The sequence below is a fragment of the Vipera berus genome, assembly GCF_964194415.1.
Source record: "Vipera berus genome assembly, chromosome: W".
In the NCBI taxonomy this organism is placed as follows: domain Eukaryota; kingdom Metazoa; phylum Chordata; class Lepidosauria; order Squamata; family Viperidae; genus Vipera; species Vipera berus.
The window spans coordinates 57,130,472-57,148,396 of NC_138210.1; the positions used below are offsets into that span (position 1 = coordinate 57,130,472).

Here is a 17,925-nt window from a genome sequence, read left to right on the forward strand (position 1 = left end):
AAATAAACTCTTAGGACGAAGAAGGGAACAGAACTTCAAAAACCATTGGGTGTAATTACTCAATTGGACTGTATACAACTTTTGAGATATTTTATATAGGGATACTTGCTACCTGATGTCCTTTACCAAGAACTGCCATAGATCGAAAATGTATATATCACTATTCTGCTAGAGGAAAGGAACCTATTGTTAGAATTTTGGTACAGGAATGTCTCACTTTTTCTGCCACACTTCACCTTTAAGTGGTGTGTTGGAACCTACAGAACAATTAAATCTGGTGTAATCAAATTTAATTTATATTTAATTATCATGAAACTCAGTTGTTGCATATTTCATTATATTAAAAAATATATAATTTTGTAATAACTATTAGAGGTGTCGGATGGTCTTGCCCAAGGCACCTGAGGGCTATTTCTGATCCCTGGGCCTCTGACTATGCACTTCTAGTGCACAATCTTGTTCAATAACCATATCCATTTCCCTACCTTGATCTGAGTGATTTTTAAACAATGGCTTATTGATTAAACTCTGACTGGCTGAGTACCTATAACACTACACCGTCAACTATGATTTAAAACCCATTTTGGATGAGTCCACATAACATGGTAAGCCAAAACCAAATAAACCACTGATTGATGATTCAGCAGTATGTACTGGATCGTACTCTAAAGTTGGAGATAGTTCAGATTAAGTATTGCATTTTTCAATTTGTGTATCCAAACAAATGACTTCTAATGCAACTGCCTTCTTCACCCTGGTCCCTTCCAGATGTACTATATTGCTATTTCCAAAATGTTGAAATCTAACATATTTAGAAAGAGAACTTTTTTTTTAACTTCTAAAGTAATATTGAACTGCTTGGGGCTAGAATGCATCTCTTCCATTTAATTTGCTGCCAAAAAGTCGTTTCACTACAGTAATTTTTGGCATAATCTTTGAGGATTTAGAGATCCACCCCAAGGTAATAGACTTAAGTCTGTTTTTTTCCCTTTCCTGCACCATAAGTCTTTAACCATGCACACTGCAGGATTTGTATGTAGCCTTTTCATTCTCCTTGCTTTATTTAAGATCTTTATCAGATGAAGAGATCTGAAAACCATATAAACTTGCCCATAATTGTACTTGGTTGGCCCAAATAAAAGTATTCCCCAATTGTGGGTTTTCGTTTTCTTTCCTTGGCTGTGTTTGTGCTTCTCCTTCTCATCCCCCACCATTCCTCTCCCTGAACATTCAGCCAGCCTGCCAAGGGATTTTGGACAGCATGGCTTGAAAATGGACTGATCCATTGAACACTGGATGGAAAAGCCATTTGACAAAGAGGAATGTGGGATGGGAAAGGCTGCAGATGGGAGAACATGTGTTTGCAGTTAACTGGGACTGCGGGCTGGAAAATAAAAAGCATATTGCAGAGAAGAGCGCAGCAGTAGCATTGTCCAAGCAAGGATGCAAAGAGCAAAATCAGAATCTGTTCAGCTCCGTACAATGAAATGTGCTGTAGACAACTTGATTTTCCGAATGTCTGAAAGCTATTCCTTCTTTGAAAGTGACTTTAATCTCAATTAACAAATCAGGAGCGCACGTTCTTATTTTTCGAAATGTAAAAGTCAGCATTTCCTGGATTCTTATGCTGCATTTAAACCTTAATGTTGGTTTGATTTGGGGTTTACTGTGCCCAGTGCTTTTTTTGTAAAAGAAAAAGGTGCCGGAACTCACACGTCATACAACCCGCCTTGCCTACCCTACAAGGTTCCATCCAAAAAAGGTGCCGGAACTCCGTTCTGAGCATTCTATGAGAAAAAAAGCCCTGACTGTGCCTCTAAACCTACCAATTGTGATTAATTGGGAAAAAACCCACCAAACAAACCCTGGGTTAGCAAAAGGAGTGAACCAGGTTAGTGCAATTTTCTAGGAGTCAGGGGGAAGAATGAACTGGTTTTTTGCATCTATCTAAAGTGCCAGTGGTCACTACACAATAGCTATCAGGAACTACCAGAGACACTCAAAAGTGCTTTTCAAGGCAACTGGACTGCTTTTTCCTTGAGGAGGAGGAGGAGGAGGAGGAGGAGGAGGAGGAGGAGGAGGAGGAGGAGGAGGAGGAGGAGGAGGAGGAGGAGGAGGAAGAGGAGGAGGAGGAGGAGGAGGATTCATTTCTCATCCAAGATGAAGTTTCTTGAATGAGAAGCAAAATGTCGTCTTCTTCAAAGAAAAAACAGTCCAGTTGCCTTTTGAAAAAGCACCTTTGAGATAGCTAGGACCCAGATGACTGAGAATCTCCATAGATACTAGAGACATTAGCTACCTGGAATTTTGCAGCTGTGATTACTAAACTAGAGAAAAGTCATCGTATGTTCTTTGGGTTTTTTGTTCTAGGATAGTTTTTTTCAATCCTGGTTTTCTGCAGATGTATTAGATTTCAGCTAGCAGAATTCCAAACCAGCATGGCCAATGGAGTTGTGTTCCTCCATATCTGCAGAATGAGACAACTCGCCACAGCTAACTCAGTGTGGCCAACTCTCTCCATGGGGCAACTTGCTGTGGGAAAATTTAACAATTCAATTTAATTATTTAAAATATTTTTTTAAAAAAATTCTGTCATTCACATTTTATTTTGTCCCTCCTTTTTTCATCCTTTCTTTAATGATTCTATTCTACCATTCCTTTGATATTAGTGTAACTCTTGTCCCACAGCGAGTTGTCCTAGGGCAAGTTGTCATAGATGCTAATATCTGGGGCTCTTTTAAATGGGGGGGTGCAGCTCAATGATAGGGCAGATCATATTGACCATATGATCTCATAGTTGGAACTTCATCTTTGTGATAATTCTTGAATTATCTTTATATCTGGTAGCCTATCCATAGAGGAAATTCAGCTGCAAGAACTGTGAGGAAGTGGACTGGCATCAGTGTCAGAATTGGGGGGAAAACAGGTGTTTTCATTTTTTTCTCCTGATGCCCAATATTTGCTTTGACACTTATAATCTTTCCCAACCAGCAGACTTCAAAGAAGGGATAGGAATTTTGAACTTCAGCTGATAGACCGGCCAAGTTGCCCACCCTTCATTTAAGTCCATCTAATTATTTCTGAGTGATGGGAGCATTATGTTAGGGGCTTCCTATCAATTAGCCCATTATCCCACATTTTTGTTGTTTATCTTCCGCTATGCAGCTGTCAGCATGCCACTGACATGTTTTCCACGCCCCACCCTGCTTCCACCCCATTCTTTCAATTTCAGGCTTAATTTAAGCAAGAGAAGTGTCAGAAATTGGTATTCCTTTCCTTTCACTTGGGAGACCTAGAAATAGTAAATCTGCTAGAACTGCAAGAACAAGAAAACAGTTTTGTCCTGTAATGGGGTATGTTTCAATTAGATAAGACTATGCAACTAAATGGGACAAAAGTGGAAACAAATACTGGAAAATTGCTATTTTTCTCTGAAAGCAGAACCTTCGTTTCTACATGGACTGTGGTTATTACTGGTTGCAGATTGTTCCATGCTTGGCACCTGACTTCTCTTAAATCCTGGGATTAGATATGGACTGCTTCCGTGGACTGGCCTGCAATTGCTATCTTGTTTATCATGAGGACAACTCCCAAGGTATGAATACTGCACAATTGGCCTGTGAACTCCCCTGAAGCCCATCCAGACAAGTGAGTGACATAAAACCACAAAGTGGTTGTCTCAGTTTAGTGATTTAGCAGCTCTGCTGTTTGCAAATCATGGTTTATGCCATAGTGTGCTGTGCAAACGTGACCATTATAACTTATCATTTGTATAATATGTACGTGGTCTTAGGGAAAAGCACAAATATTTTGAAGATCCATATTCAATGTATTTTTCCAGAAAGATGTTTGTACAGGTGAAGATAATATTTAAAGAAAATACAGCTAAAAGGCCAAGAAATTAAACTAGGTTTTGAATAATTCTTTGCTGTCTTGATAATTTTTCAGCCAAAGGAAATAGCTGTATTTTAAATATTACCAATCCAAAGCAAGATGCATTATCATTTTCTAGTAATTTCTGATGGCAAACGTAGCAATTAAAAACAGAAAATGAATATTTTTAAAATTTTGCATTGGTGTTTCTCCTTTTTAAAAAAGGACCACAAACCAACAAATACAATATAAGGATCGTATAGAGTTGAAGATCTAGATTAGGGGCAAGGACTCATTTTCACCCAGTCGCTCTCTCAACCCAATCTACCACAGATAGGAGAAAGGATCAGTAGGATGATCTTGAACTCCTAAATTAAAAGAGGGATAGGAATCTAATAAATTATCCAGTATTGTTTGGTAACTTTCATGATCTCTTCAAATATTGTAATTGGCTACTTGCATCAAAGATAATTAGAGAACTAATTTGCTGTAGTGGTTAAGGTATCTGGTTAGAAACCGGGAGACTGGGAATTCTAGTCCCACTTTAGGCAGCAAGCCAGCTTGGGCGCTCTCTCTCTCTCTCTCTCTCTCTCTCTCTCTCTCTCTCTCTCTCTCTCCTAGGAAGGAAGCAATGGCACTTTTGAAAAACCTTACAATATCATTAAGACAGTCTAGAAAGGTAGAATTTATCTAATTAAATTTAGTAGATTATAGTGCTGTTATGTGGATTATCTTCATAGTAGTTGCGAAAGTATACCAAAACTGATTCTAAACCAGTTTTATGGCACAGAGAGTTAGTTTACCCCAAACCCATACACAACAAGTTCATCAAGAAATTTTATCACATTCAAAGCTCAAATACCCCTCCTGCAATTTTTGTAACTCTCAAAAGAGCCTGTTATGCTTAATGTTTTAGTATGTTTTTAAATGAAGTTCCTCTGCATTATTCTTTGAATGTTCTTCAAGGTTATAATATTCTAGTAAATTTATGAAGGCATAACTAAATTTAAGCAAAGCAGTTGGAACTTGCTATCATATTTTTTGCAAAATATATTCAACATTAGTGGTTTCTAGTGATGATTATATTTCTAATCCTATAAATCCTGATTTCTTTAACCTTGAATTGAATGAATGTATTTTTATGCTTAAAAAATGGTGACTGAGGAAGGATGGGAACCTAGTTTGTTTTTTTACGTAATATGTGTTAGTATATTATGTAAACATAACTACCTATTGTTTGTTCAACCAACTATGGTGAAATGAACCCCTAACATTCAAACAACAGTGTGTACATCCAGTCACTGTCCACATACATTGTGTACCTAGCACAATATAGGTGGGCACCCATCATTCCTTTGATACTTTTCATTTTAGACCCCCAAAATATGCATAGAATTACCACTCTGTGTTAATATATTTGAAACCCGTCCTAAGAAATTATTTAGGGACGTTAAGATATAAATTCTTCTCCTGTTAAGTCAATTTTGTAACCTTCCCCTTGGCTAAAACCAAATTTGGTCATAAGCTGCATGCATCTTTCAAAATAAATAAATAAATAGCAAATCCTGCATGTTAACTTGAAAAGTATTTGGGATTTTAAAAAGGCTCAAAAATGTCAAGAGATCAGCCAGCTAAGGAGTGATGGGTTTAAGCATAAGTTCATGGTCAGCAGAATGAGAGAGAGAGATGTGCTGTCATGATAGATGCCATATTCCCATGTGGTTGGCAAGGCTAGGCCAGCAGAGCAATGGAGGAGGAACACACTTCAGCTACCTGCTATGCATTTGCAACTCACAGACACAACTGTTGTATAACTTTATTCCGCCTCCACTTCCAGTTGAAAAATTTCTCTCTTCCTTTCACATCTACGGGAAAGGGGAAGTAGTCTCACTGTCAACAGTGGCCCTATCCATGTAACTATCTAGCAAGCCCTACCAATTTAAAAAGTTTAAAAGAACAACCGCAACAGAGGCAATTCAAGTAGTCTTCAACTTTCAATCATTCGCTTAGCAACTGTTGAAAGTGACAATGGACCCCACCCCAATAGGTACGTAGGATCTGGTTCTGAGGTTCTGATGGCTGGAGGCTCCCCACCAGTGGTCATGTGACTGCATTTTGGGCACTGGGCAACTGGTCCTCATTGACGGCTGTTGTATGTGACTGCAATTTATGAAGTTTTTGTTGAAAACCAGCATTTACGTCCAGTCTCCGGCAAAAACGCCCCCATAGCGAACAATGGGTTTGCTTAATGACTGCAGTGTTTGCTTAAAAACAGTGGTGTTTGCTTTATATGAGGGTCAGAAAAAAGATTATGAAATCAGGTTGGTCACATGACCTGTTTTACAACTATCAGAACTTATGACCATACTTGGCCGGCTTCATCAGAGTCGTAAGTCGAGGACTACCTTTAATGTGCAGGGGCCCTGGCACAATTTCTCCGTCCTGGTACACGTGGACTACACAAATAGTAAGGAATGCTGACAAAGAGAAGTAGGGAAGTGGGCCTCTGGCACAACATCAGTACATCGCAACGTTAAATTTTCTTCACGCACAGGAAAACAGAAGCACATTGTTCATTCTTACTTTACTTATACAGAATTCCAATAGGCTGCAGATCCAATAAATGGTCCCACACAGTTAGCAAATGTGCAAAGAAGACAACCAGACTTCAAAATGTAACTGCTGTATGCATCTCCTACCTAGTCCTCGTTCCACCATATCTAATAAAGTCAAATATTGTTCCAACATTCATTTTCCACTGCCTCACTGTGGGGATAAAGAATCCAGATGAAGAACTCCTGATCAAAGGCGGAAAATAATGATGGTGGTGTTGCCATTTCATTTCCTTCTTCACTGGAATTTCTCCTTCCAGCAACAAAGGAAGCAGTGTTAGGAAAACTAAGAATCATTACCGTGGAAGCTCAAATATCCTTTCAAGTTTTCAAGTTTTAGTTTTATTTAATTTGTATACCGCCCTTCTCCTTGGTAGGGACTCAGGGCGGTTCACAGGGCATATATAAAAAAGACAATACAAAAATTAAAAAAAGATTAAACCCATGCCCAGTTAAAAACAGTAATACAAATCTAAAACGACAAATTAAAACCCATAATCCCCCGTCAGGCCAGACCAGCCATTTCAAATAGGTGGGTCTTCAGGCCACGACGGAAAGTTCGGAGGTCTGATGCCGTCCGGAGCTCCACCGGCAGTTGGTTCCATAATACCGGAGCGCCCACAGAGAAGGCCCTCCCCCTGGGGGCCACCAGTCGGCATTCCTTGACTGGCGGCACCCTGAGGAGGCCCTCTCTGTGGGAACGCACAGGGCGGAGGGGAGTTGATGCCGGCAGCAGGTGGTCCCTGAGGTATCCCGGACCCATGCCATGTAGGGACTTAAAGATCGTAACCAAAACCTTGAACCTCACCCGAAAGACAACTGGTAACCAATGCAGCTCGCGGAGCAAAGGTGTAACATGGGAGTACCGGGAAACTCCCAAGACAACTCTCGCGGCCGCATTCTGTACCAGTTGGAGCCTCCGAGTGGTCTTCAAGGGAAGCCCCATGTAGAGAGCATTACAGTAGTCAAGGCGAGAGGTCACGAGCGCATGAGTGACCGTACACAGGGCATCCCGGTTCAGATAGGGCCGCAACTGGCGCACCAGGCGAACCTGGGCGAAAGCCCCCCTAGTCACGGCCACTATATGATCTTCCAGGGTAAGCCGTGAATCTAGGAGGACTCCCAAGTTGCGAGCCCTATCCACGGGGGGTAAGAGCTCACCCCCCATAGAAAGAGATGGAACATTTTGAATGTCCCGGGATGCCGGAATGTACAGCCACTCAGTCTTGTCAGGGTTGAGTTGAAGTCTGTTCCTCCCCATCCAGACCCGAACCGCCTCCAGGCAACGGGACATCACAGCGAGGGCATCACTGGGGTGGTTTGGGGTCGAAAAGAAAAGTTGGGTATCATCAGCATATTGATGATACCCAACTCCAAAACCACGAATGATCTCACCCAGCGGTTTCATGTAGATGTTGAACAGGAGAGGCGAGAGAACCGACCCCTGAGGAACTCCACAAACGAGAGACCTAGGGGCCGATCTCTGCCCCCCTGCCAACACCGACTGCGAGCGTCCCAGGAGATAGGAGGAGAACCACCGAAGAACTGTGCCTCCCACTCCCAATCCCCTGAGACGCCGCAGCAGGATACCATGGTCGATGGTATCGAAAGCCGCCGAGAGGTCTAATAGGACTAGGACAGAGGAATATCCCCTATCCCGAGCCCTCCAGAGATCATTCACCAGAGCGACCAATGCCGTCTCCGTGCTGTACCCGGGCCTGAAACCCGATTGGTAGGGGTCCAGATAATCCGCTTCATCCAGGACCAGAGGGAGCTGATGCGCCACCACACTCTCGACAACCTTCGCAAGAAAGCGAAGGTTGGAGACTGGACGAAAGTTGTTCAAAACAGCTGGGTCCAAGGCAGGCTTCTTGAGGAGAGGTCTCACCACCGCCTCCTTCAAGACGGTGGGGAAATAACCCTCACTCAAAGAAGCAGATATAACCGCCTGGAGCCAGCCTCGTGTCCTCTCCCTAGCTGCATAAACCAGCCAGGAAGGGCACGGGTCCAACAAACATGTGGAGGAGCTCAGCCTCCCCATAATCCTGTCCACTTCATCAGGGGTCACAGAATCAAACTCTTCCCAGGTAACATTGACAAGACCGCCCGTGTCCTGATCGCCTGACTCTGCCCAGCTGGAGTCCAAACCGGTCCGAATCCGAGCGATTTTATCCGACAGATGTTGACTAAATTCCTCGGCACGACCCTGCAAGGGATCCTCCCTCACCTCCTGATTAAGAAGTGAGCGAGTCACCCTAAACAAGGCGGCCGGGCGATTATCTGCGGACGCGATGAGGGTGGAGAAGTAATTGCACCTCGCCACCCTCATCGCTGCGAGATAAGACCTAATATAGGTTCTTAACCGCAACCGGTCGGGTTCGGATCGGCTAGACCTCCAGCAGCTCTCTAGGCCCCGTTTCCGACGCTTCATCTCCCGGAGCTCCGCGGAAAACCATGGAGCTCGCTGGGATCTGCGCCGGGTCAGGGGCCGCAAGGGTACAACCCGGTCAAGTGCCTCAGTGGCTGCCCTTTCCCAGGCTTCCACTAAGGCATCCGCCGAGCTGTGAGCAGTGGAGGCAGGTGGGGACCCCAGCGCCGCTTGGAATCTATCAGGATCCATTAAGCGTCTGGGGCGGTACCATCTAATTGGCTCCGTGCCCCCACGGCGGGGGGTGGCAAAACGGAAGACCAGCCACAGGAGATGATGATCGGTCCATGACAGGGGCATAATAAATGGAGAGCCCCCACCTAGATCATCCAACCACCGTCTAGATAAAAAAATCAGGTCAAGGGTGTGGCCTCCCTCATGAGTTGGCTCTGAAATTACTTCCGTCAGGTCCATGGCCGCCATGGAAGCCATGAACTCCCGAGCTAGCTCAGATGAACCTCCCAGGGATGGTAGATTGAAGTCTCCCAAAACTATAAGTTTGGGAAACTCAACCACCAAGCCCGAGAGGATATCGAGCAGCTCGGGCAGGGCTGCCGCTGTGCGACTAGGCGAAATGTACACCAGCAGCAAGCCCAACTGCGCCCCAGGACCAAATCTCATAAAGAGAGACTCACACCCGACTATCTGAGAAACGGTGGTCTCCCGCGGGCATAAGGTCTCCCTAATGGTAACCGCCACTCCCCCACCCCTACCTTGAGCTCGTGGCCGGTGTAGCACCCGGAAGCCTGGTGGGCAGAGGTCAACCAAAGGGACCCCACCCTCTGGGCCCAACCAAGTCTCCGTGATGCAAGCCAGGTCCGCATGCTCACCCTCAACTAAATCCCTAACGAGGGGAGCTTTATTAACCACGGACCTGGCATTCAGGTACACCAGCCGGAGCTCAGGAGGCTGCACATCCTCGCTCCCGGGATCTCGGGGAAGAAGCAGAGGGTCGGAGCGCCTCACCGCTTGCAAATAGCGGGGACGGCCCTCCCGGTAGCGATACGGCCCCCTGTCTATCCGCCTGCTGCCATTCCCCGTCGTGGGAATTGATAATCCCACGACCCGCTCATGAGCCCCGGCGACAACGCCACCCCTTTCTCCCCCCGTGCTATCAGACCCAAGGCTGGTCTGAACCATGGTAGATCGGCCACCCCCCATAGCCAAACAACCGCTATCACCCACCCCGCTCCCTAGCCCTATAAAAAATTTGGATAAAAAAATAATCAGAGGCTTTCTAGATTTACATGGACAGCCCCTGCCCCTGCCCAGCCATCTCTCAGAGACCCAAAACTCGGGCCCGTCATCAAGGTTATCAACGTTTAAGGAGGCAGGTCGCACCCAGGAGAGGGGGGCACCCCTGAGGGCGTACAAACGCCTACTCGTATATTGCCGCATAAGTATAAAAAAGTCCAAACAGTCCAGGATAGGCATCCCTTAGTTGTCCATGGGAGGATTGAACATGACAGAAGTCTGGATCCCCACCCAACTTCCCTGCCACTCAGTTGGGTGGCCCCCAAGACAGGCCGCAGCCCGTTCTCTCACAACGGGTAGAGACTCCGTTCCTGGGGGTGGACCAGATATCCTCTGGGTAGGCAAACCCCATAGAGCTCCCACCTCTATGAGGTTGCAAATGGAGAAGTCCAGCCACTCTCCCACCGTGGCCGATACCCAGGTATGTCGAAAGTCCAAAGGGAGAGGGGAGAGGATAGGCAGGCAGATGGTAAAAAGTGTGTCCAAGGCAAGGAGGGTAGGCAGGCCAGAATAAAAATAGTCTGAATCACCGGCGTCACTGCGAGAGCAGTCCAAAGATGATACACAATGCAGGAGCCCCATGTCGTCCTTGCTCCGGTAAGATAACTCCCGGTCGTCCTCTTCGCCACCCAAGCGGTCCAAAGACGCCGTCGCCATAAGAGGCGGCCTGAAGCAAGGGTATAGGTCAACCATCGTCGCCAAGGTGAGTAATAATAGTCGCCCTCTCCACCGCCAAAATGGCCCGAGGGCGACACCACCACCAAAGCGGGCCAAGGCGGCTTGGGGCCACATGGAAGTCCCGCCGCCGGCGAAAAGATCACAAGCCCAAAGGCACCAGAGTCAGCAGCCGGCCTCCGCGAACGGGGCGACAGTCTCAGAAACGCCGGCACAAACAAAAATGGCCCTAAAGCCAGCTGGTGAATTCCCGAGCGTCCGGAGCATATCGTCGTCACCGTCGCCGCCAAACCCGGGCCGCCGCCGCCATCGCCATCACCGCCGAGCGCGGCCCAAAAAATCGTCGCGCAGGCTGCTACCCGCGCCAAGGCCGACGCCCACGCCGCCGCCGCCATCATCACCGCCGCCGACCGGACAGCCCAACGGGCCTCACGGGCACACTCCTCACCGACGGGCGTCCTCCTCATCAGCCCGAGCCGGCCCGAGAACAACCAAGTGGCCCGGACGGCCCGAAAGCAGCAGGGAGCGCCACGCCAGATATGAGCAGCCCGAACGCTCCGGAGAGAGTAAGAAACGGCGGGAGGAAGCAGCCGGTAGGTAGCAGGGCCAGCAGCCAGCAGCCGGTCGCTCAAACACCACAAATCCAAAAAGACCGCTGCTGGCTTCGTCAGCCTCCGCGTTGCCACACTGCCCCTCGGCAAACCCCAATCCCATCTCAGCAAGCCATAAGGCTTGTGAGGGGCTCCCAGGGGACGCCTATCAGCTGGAGCTCGCGGAGCTCAGCCGAGCGCGTCCTCCATCTTGGGCATGCGCTCGGCTGAGCTCCGCGAGGCTTCTTGAAACACTTTGAATAAAGAGGTGGGGCATGAGGGAGCTATCTGCAAGGGAGTCCCAGCTGAAAACTTCTGTGTTGTGAAAGACCAGGCAATATTGTGCCAGTCTCTTCTGTTGGCCAAAGATGCAGGAATATTTTTGTCCTGAAAGATCATTGCCTGGTGCATGGAAAGGAAACTTTTGCTCTGCACACAGTGGGGGATCCACTGCAACCCATAAGGAAGAAGGTACACAGGTGTGGCATTCCCACTGCTGTAGTAAGTCATATGATGAAGTTGAGGTGTGAATCCTAGCTTTGCATTCAGGCAGAACCCCTCATTCTTCTCTCTTCTGCCCAAGTATTTACAGAGCATTCAAGTTTGAAGATGAAGGCTATATTTTAATTACAGTTGTAAACAAACCAGAAATAAGGCACTAAACCAGTCTCACAGGTGAGTAGAGCAAAGCAACCGTGGTTTGTTTTTTCTACTTTTTTAGCAGCTCTTTTCTTTATAATTTGGTAGAGGTTTTTTTTAATGGAGCTCAAAAGCATAGAAGGAAGGAGACAGGGTCTACGTACTAAGCAAGTATCTCTAAGCCATCTCACAGATAGAAGCAGAGTTTCATTCAGTATGCCGACAATAATGATGGTTTTAACTCTGCTTTCTTGCTCAGTTGGGTTACTGGATCTGGGCTTTAAAGAAAAATCTGCTGCCATTTGGTGGTATTTTGGAGTTTACAGCTCAGATCTGGTAGCTTAATGTTGAATCAAAACCCAACAAGTTATATAGTTTACCAAAATACCTAATATGTATAGTCTAGCTCACAGGTCTGCAACCCGCGGCTCCGGAGCCGCATGCGGCTCTTTCAGCCGTCTCCTGCGGCTCCGTGTCCTCTGCCATGTGCAGTCCAAAAAAAATGGGACTAAAAAAGTTCAACCAATCAATTCAAATATGCAGGGTAGGTGCATATCTCGCCTTGTCTCCACTCTTCAGTCAAACCCTGTTCTGCGCATGCGCACATGTACACGCATGCGCACACATTTTTTGTAGCTCCCAGTTTTTCCTTTTGTGAGGGAACCGGTTCCAAGTGGCTCTTTCACTGTTTCAGGTTGCTGACCCCTGGTCTAGCTACTGTCTATGGTGTATTATACAGATATTTCTCCCCTAGTTCTCCACAGGCAACTTCATACAGGATCTATTCTATATCCCCTTCCATGTGCTCTCTGTATGGGACTCTTAAATTCTTTCTTCTGCAAGCTCCTGAATCATAGGAAACTCCATAACAAATCCTGGTTTATACAATATATGAGGCCACAGTTTAATCAACTGCATTGCAGCCTAATATCCAACCTAGATTCTGTGGTTAGTTGATGGTACTGTATATTTTGCAAACCCAGAAAAATATAATTTATTCAATTAACCCATTTTCAGGCTTGCACAAATCCTATAAAAAATTGGTATATTGCATCCAGAATCTGCTAAATGGGTGGTGGTGTCTGTGAAATTGAGATATTATTATATATCATGCCCCCTTTTCCTATTTTCTCTTAAGCAAAAAAAGCCCAAGCATTGTAACATTTCCTCCAAGAACAATTAATGTCATTTCTTCTTTTAATTTTCCTTTTTTTCTAGTTCACAATACCATTTTTAAATTACAATCAGAGCTGCTTTGGAAACTGCAGCCCTTTAGATGCCCAGACCTCTTAGGAGTCTTCAATCAATGTGGTTAATAATGTTTTGTCACCAAAATGAGAAATGCTAGGTGGGAGATAGAGATTTTCTAATGCAATTCAGCAGCCTTGTTTAAACTGGCACCCCTGAATTGTAATCTCATATCTACCAAGAGTCACATCGGAAGGTGGGAGGGAGGCATACAGTATTTCAACAGTCGGAATTTAATGATCCTATCAAGTTCCCCAAGAATCTCTCAGCGTCACAAATATTCTAGAGAAATTCATTATTCATTTGTTAGATTTTTATCCCTTTATTATTTTTATAAATAACTCAAGGCAGCAAACATACATAATACTCTTTCCTCTTCCCATTTTCCCCACAACAACCCTGTGAGGTGGGATGGGCTGAGAGTGAGTGACTGGTGCAAAGTCACCCAGCTGGCTTTTATGCCTCAGGAAGGACCAGAATTCATAATTTCCTGGTTTCTTGGCCAGCACCTTAACTACTAGATCAAACTTATATTTTTATGTTTTATACTTTATATTCTTGTTCACCTTAGCATTTTATGTTTAGTTACACTGCATTGCATTTGCCATACTCTTGCACATTTCTGCATTCTGGAGTTCTTCGTTTTGAGCTCTATCCAGCCCCCATGGTTTTTTTTTAACTTCCCCGAATAATGTGATATCATCAGCAGATACAGTCTTCTCTGCTAGTGTGTCCAAAATCTACATCTGTTGAACTGTTGTTTGCCAGACGTTGTTAAAGACTTAGCAGTCCTGCCACGAAGTGTATATTTGCCTTTCTAAACTGCTATTTCTCAGTTTAAAGGGCTCTGAACAACTCTGATTATTCAGAGATTTCATCCCACCTCATCCAAGCTCCATTATTGGGGTAGACAGATATATATATATATGTATATATATGTATGTGTATATATATATATATATATATATATATATATATATATATATATATATATATATATATATATATATATATATATATATATATCTCAAATGCTTGTTAACTATTTTAGATTACCTTGCTAGGCCCCAAACATGGGACAAATCTTTATTTCCTGTGTCAGCCTAACCTGAAGGCCATCGACAGGCAGTAGTCACACCGGTGACAGCTCATATTTGTGTAATGTGTATATATATGTGTGTGTGTATATGTATATACACATATATATACACACATACACATACATACACACACACACACACACACACACACACACACACATATATATATATATATATATATATATATATATATATATATATATATATATATATATATATATATATATATATATGTATGTATGTATTTGCAGTGCTTTTTTGTAAAAGAAAAAGGTGCCGGAACTCACACGTCATACAACCCGCCTTGCCTACCCTACAAGGTTCCATCCAAAAAAGGTGCCGGAACTCCGTTCTGAGCGTTCTGTGACAAAAAAAGCCCTGTATATGTGTGTGTAAATTTTAGATTGCTAACAAAGAATTAAAGGAAGACTGATATGCATTTCAAACTTATTTGTTTTCATCAGTCAGCCACACCCTTCTGAGATTCGAACCTGGGCTGATTGCACATTAGGCAGTTGTTTTATATATATATAATGGAGTTCCGGCACCTTTTTTGGATGGCTTAGGGTTTGCTCTGAGGGAAATGGCTCCTCTCTGCCTCTCAAATTTGGCTGCACTGCCTGCAGTTCTCCATCCAACTAAAAAAAAAAGTGGGTTTTTTAAAAAAAACCAACAACTGGTCAAAATTGCCAAATGGAGGCTGTCTCTTTGTTTCCCACAGCAGGGTGGAGACAAAATAAATTCTAGGAACTGACTTGCCGGCTTTCCAAGATCTACCCAAATTTTCTTCGACGGTTCAGAATGAAAGAACTGGCACCCTCAACTGTCCGTGACACTCAGTTCCAAGTCATTCAAAGCTGGTTGAAGTTTATTCCTTCAGTTCTCTTTTGGTTTCAGATCGCATGAATCATTACTAATTTCTTCCCTGTTCATTAGGGAAAAATAAAGGCTCCCAAATTGGCTTACAGACTTGGGTTGTGGGATATTCCCTGTCTTTTGATGAATAAACCAAGAGGACATGTGTTATACAAAGCAGAGGAATGGGGAGAGAAGAGGGGGAAAAGCAAATTTGGTAGAAAAAGTAGAAAAATTAATTAGGGTAGCTTTCCCCATCAATGTATGATCAGGACTTACTAGGTTTTATCCAAATCAAACTAAAATAATTTACACAACCAGATCTTGCTTTTAAAAAATGCAACCACCCACCAATCTCTCTATACTGCTTTCCTAGAAGGGGCCTTTCTTACCCAACCTGCTGGAATTTTATTGAAAAGCAAGTCCAAGCTTCCATGTGGGATGGATGTGGGTTGGGGGGGGTCTCCAAAAAGTCAAGACAGCAGCCACCAACATGTGATTGAAAGCCCTCATTTATATATATATATATACATTCAGGAACTTCTGCACATATCCCTTCAATTATTTCGTACTGGTTCTTTCATCTTTAACCCACCCACCCCTTGAAAATCCATTCATTTGTTTACATATTTTTTTTTAACGAGCAGTGCTAAGAATTGTCCACTGGGAAGATGTGTGGACTTCAACTCCCAGAACTCCCCAGCATGCTGGCTAAGGAATGCTGGGAGTTGAAGTCCACACATCTTCAAGCTATTAAGGTTGAGAAATAATGTCCTACTGTCATCTACAGTCCCAGCCATTCTAGCTACCACAACAGCCATCTCTCTCTCTCTCTCTCTCTCTCTCTCTCTCTCTCTCTCTCTCTCTCTCTCTCTCTCTCCCTCCCTCCCTCTCTCTCTCTCTCTCTCTCTCCTGCCCCCTCTCCCATATCAGCCCCACAAATTACAGTCTTGCTTTATAAACCTCCATGCTGCATTCTCTCTTAGCTTTTTCTTCCTGTCATTGGGTTGCGGTCAGGATAAAATGGAGAGGAGAGAGAACCACAGAAGCCACCCAGACTTCTTTGGAGGAAAGGCAATAAAAATTTAATAGAGGAAATGAAACAAAAACAATGTAAGAATAATTAATATAAAGCTGAATTTTGGACTCTACCCTCCATCAAGTTTACAGACACAGATATCCCCTTTTTTTTAATCTCTCTCAAAAAAATGTTCATAGGTTCCCCAAAAGCCTGTGGTCTGTTATACAGGACTGGGGACAATATTTGGGGAACAAGGAGAAATAGTACCTCTTCCTTGACTTAAAGTAAAATTAGGTCTCTTCAATTGCACCCCATTTTATAGTAAAATCTACCTTATAAACTTTTTTTCCCCCATTTACTTTGCATTAACAATCACAGGCATGGAAAGGGACACGGACTCTCCCTGACCTGGAAAAGGCCTTCAGATGTTCTGGATTACAATTCCCATCATCCTTGGCCCGCTGGATGCGATAGGGGCTACAATCCAACCTATGCTTGAAGAAGGCTGAACACCCCCCCAGCCACTCTCCGAGTTCATCCCAACTTTTCCATTTTATGGGCCCACCCCTTTCCTTCCCCCCCCCAACCCCACTTCTACAAATGCCCATTGAGCAATTTTGCTTCTGGCTGGAAAACCTACCTTCTGGAGGAGCCCCCATCCTGCCCGTACCCGTCCTCCACTCGCTCCGTTCCAAGCAACAGATGGTGGTGGCTTAGCACCAGTGGGATGGTGGAGGGGAGAGAAAGCTGGGGCAGGTGCCAGGGAGGACTTAGCTGTATCGCTCTTCTTCCCAGCCACCCTCACCCCATCTCTCTTTTCCCCCTCTTTCTTTCTTTCTTTCTTTCTTTCTTTCTTTCTTTCTTTCTTTCTTTCTTTCTTTCTTTCTTTCTTTCTTTCTTTCTTTCTTTCTCTCTCTTTCTCTTCCTTTTCCTTGCCTCTCAGTTCTCCATCCGTGCCTGCCACCCTCACTAATTCATAGCACCTCCTTCTAGTTTAGGATCATCCTCCCCCTTTATCTCTCCCCCTTCCACACCTAATCCCTGACAACTTTCCTTTTTTACTATTTGTCTTTTCTCTTTTACTATTTTAAGATTAAATAATAGTTCATCTTCTACTTCCTTAAATCAGCTATCAGGTCCCCTAAATACAGTTTTTCTGCTTCCCCCCCCCCTCTGCCCTCCTTACAAGGTTTTGTGATGAATGCACTTTCTGTACCGTGCATCCATTTCTCCTTTCAAAGAGAGAGATATCTTCCTACCTAACCCTATTTTATCCTGAAGATGTATCTTTCTGACTCATTTATACAATTAATCTTTTCAGGCAATCATTCATTGGGGGGGCGGTTTTTTCCCCGATAGCTAAAACTGTCCATTTAGAGGTCTTTTAAAAACCCTAAGAGCAGGCAATAATGTAATATTAAAAGCAAGCACCAAAACAATGAAAAATTATGGCAATAAAAACCATGGCAAAATACAACTTTGAATAAACATAATCTCAGCCGTGATTTTAACTAGAAGTAATCATCACTTAAATAATCACTGCTAAGTCAATGAAATATATTCCTCAAGAATGTTTTTTTTAAATTCTAATATGTTAACAATTTGCGGATTGCTTATCAGTCAATCATCT

General features: G+C 44.2%; 1 protein-coding gene across 3 annotated transcripts in view; it reads right to left on the bottom strand.

The window, feature by feature from the left end:
- The window catches only part of LOC308676855 (protein kinase C and casein kinase II substrate protein 3-like), a 58,540-nt gene that overhangs the window by 39,407 nt on the left and 1,208 nt on the right, over window positions 1-17,925 (bottom strand). The window lies entirely within an intron of this gene.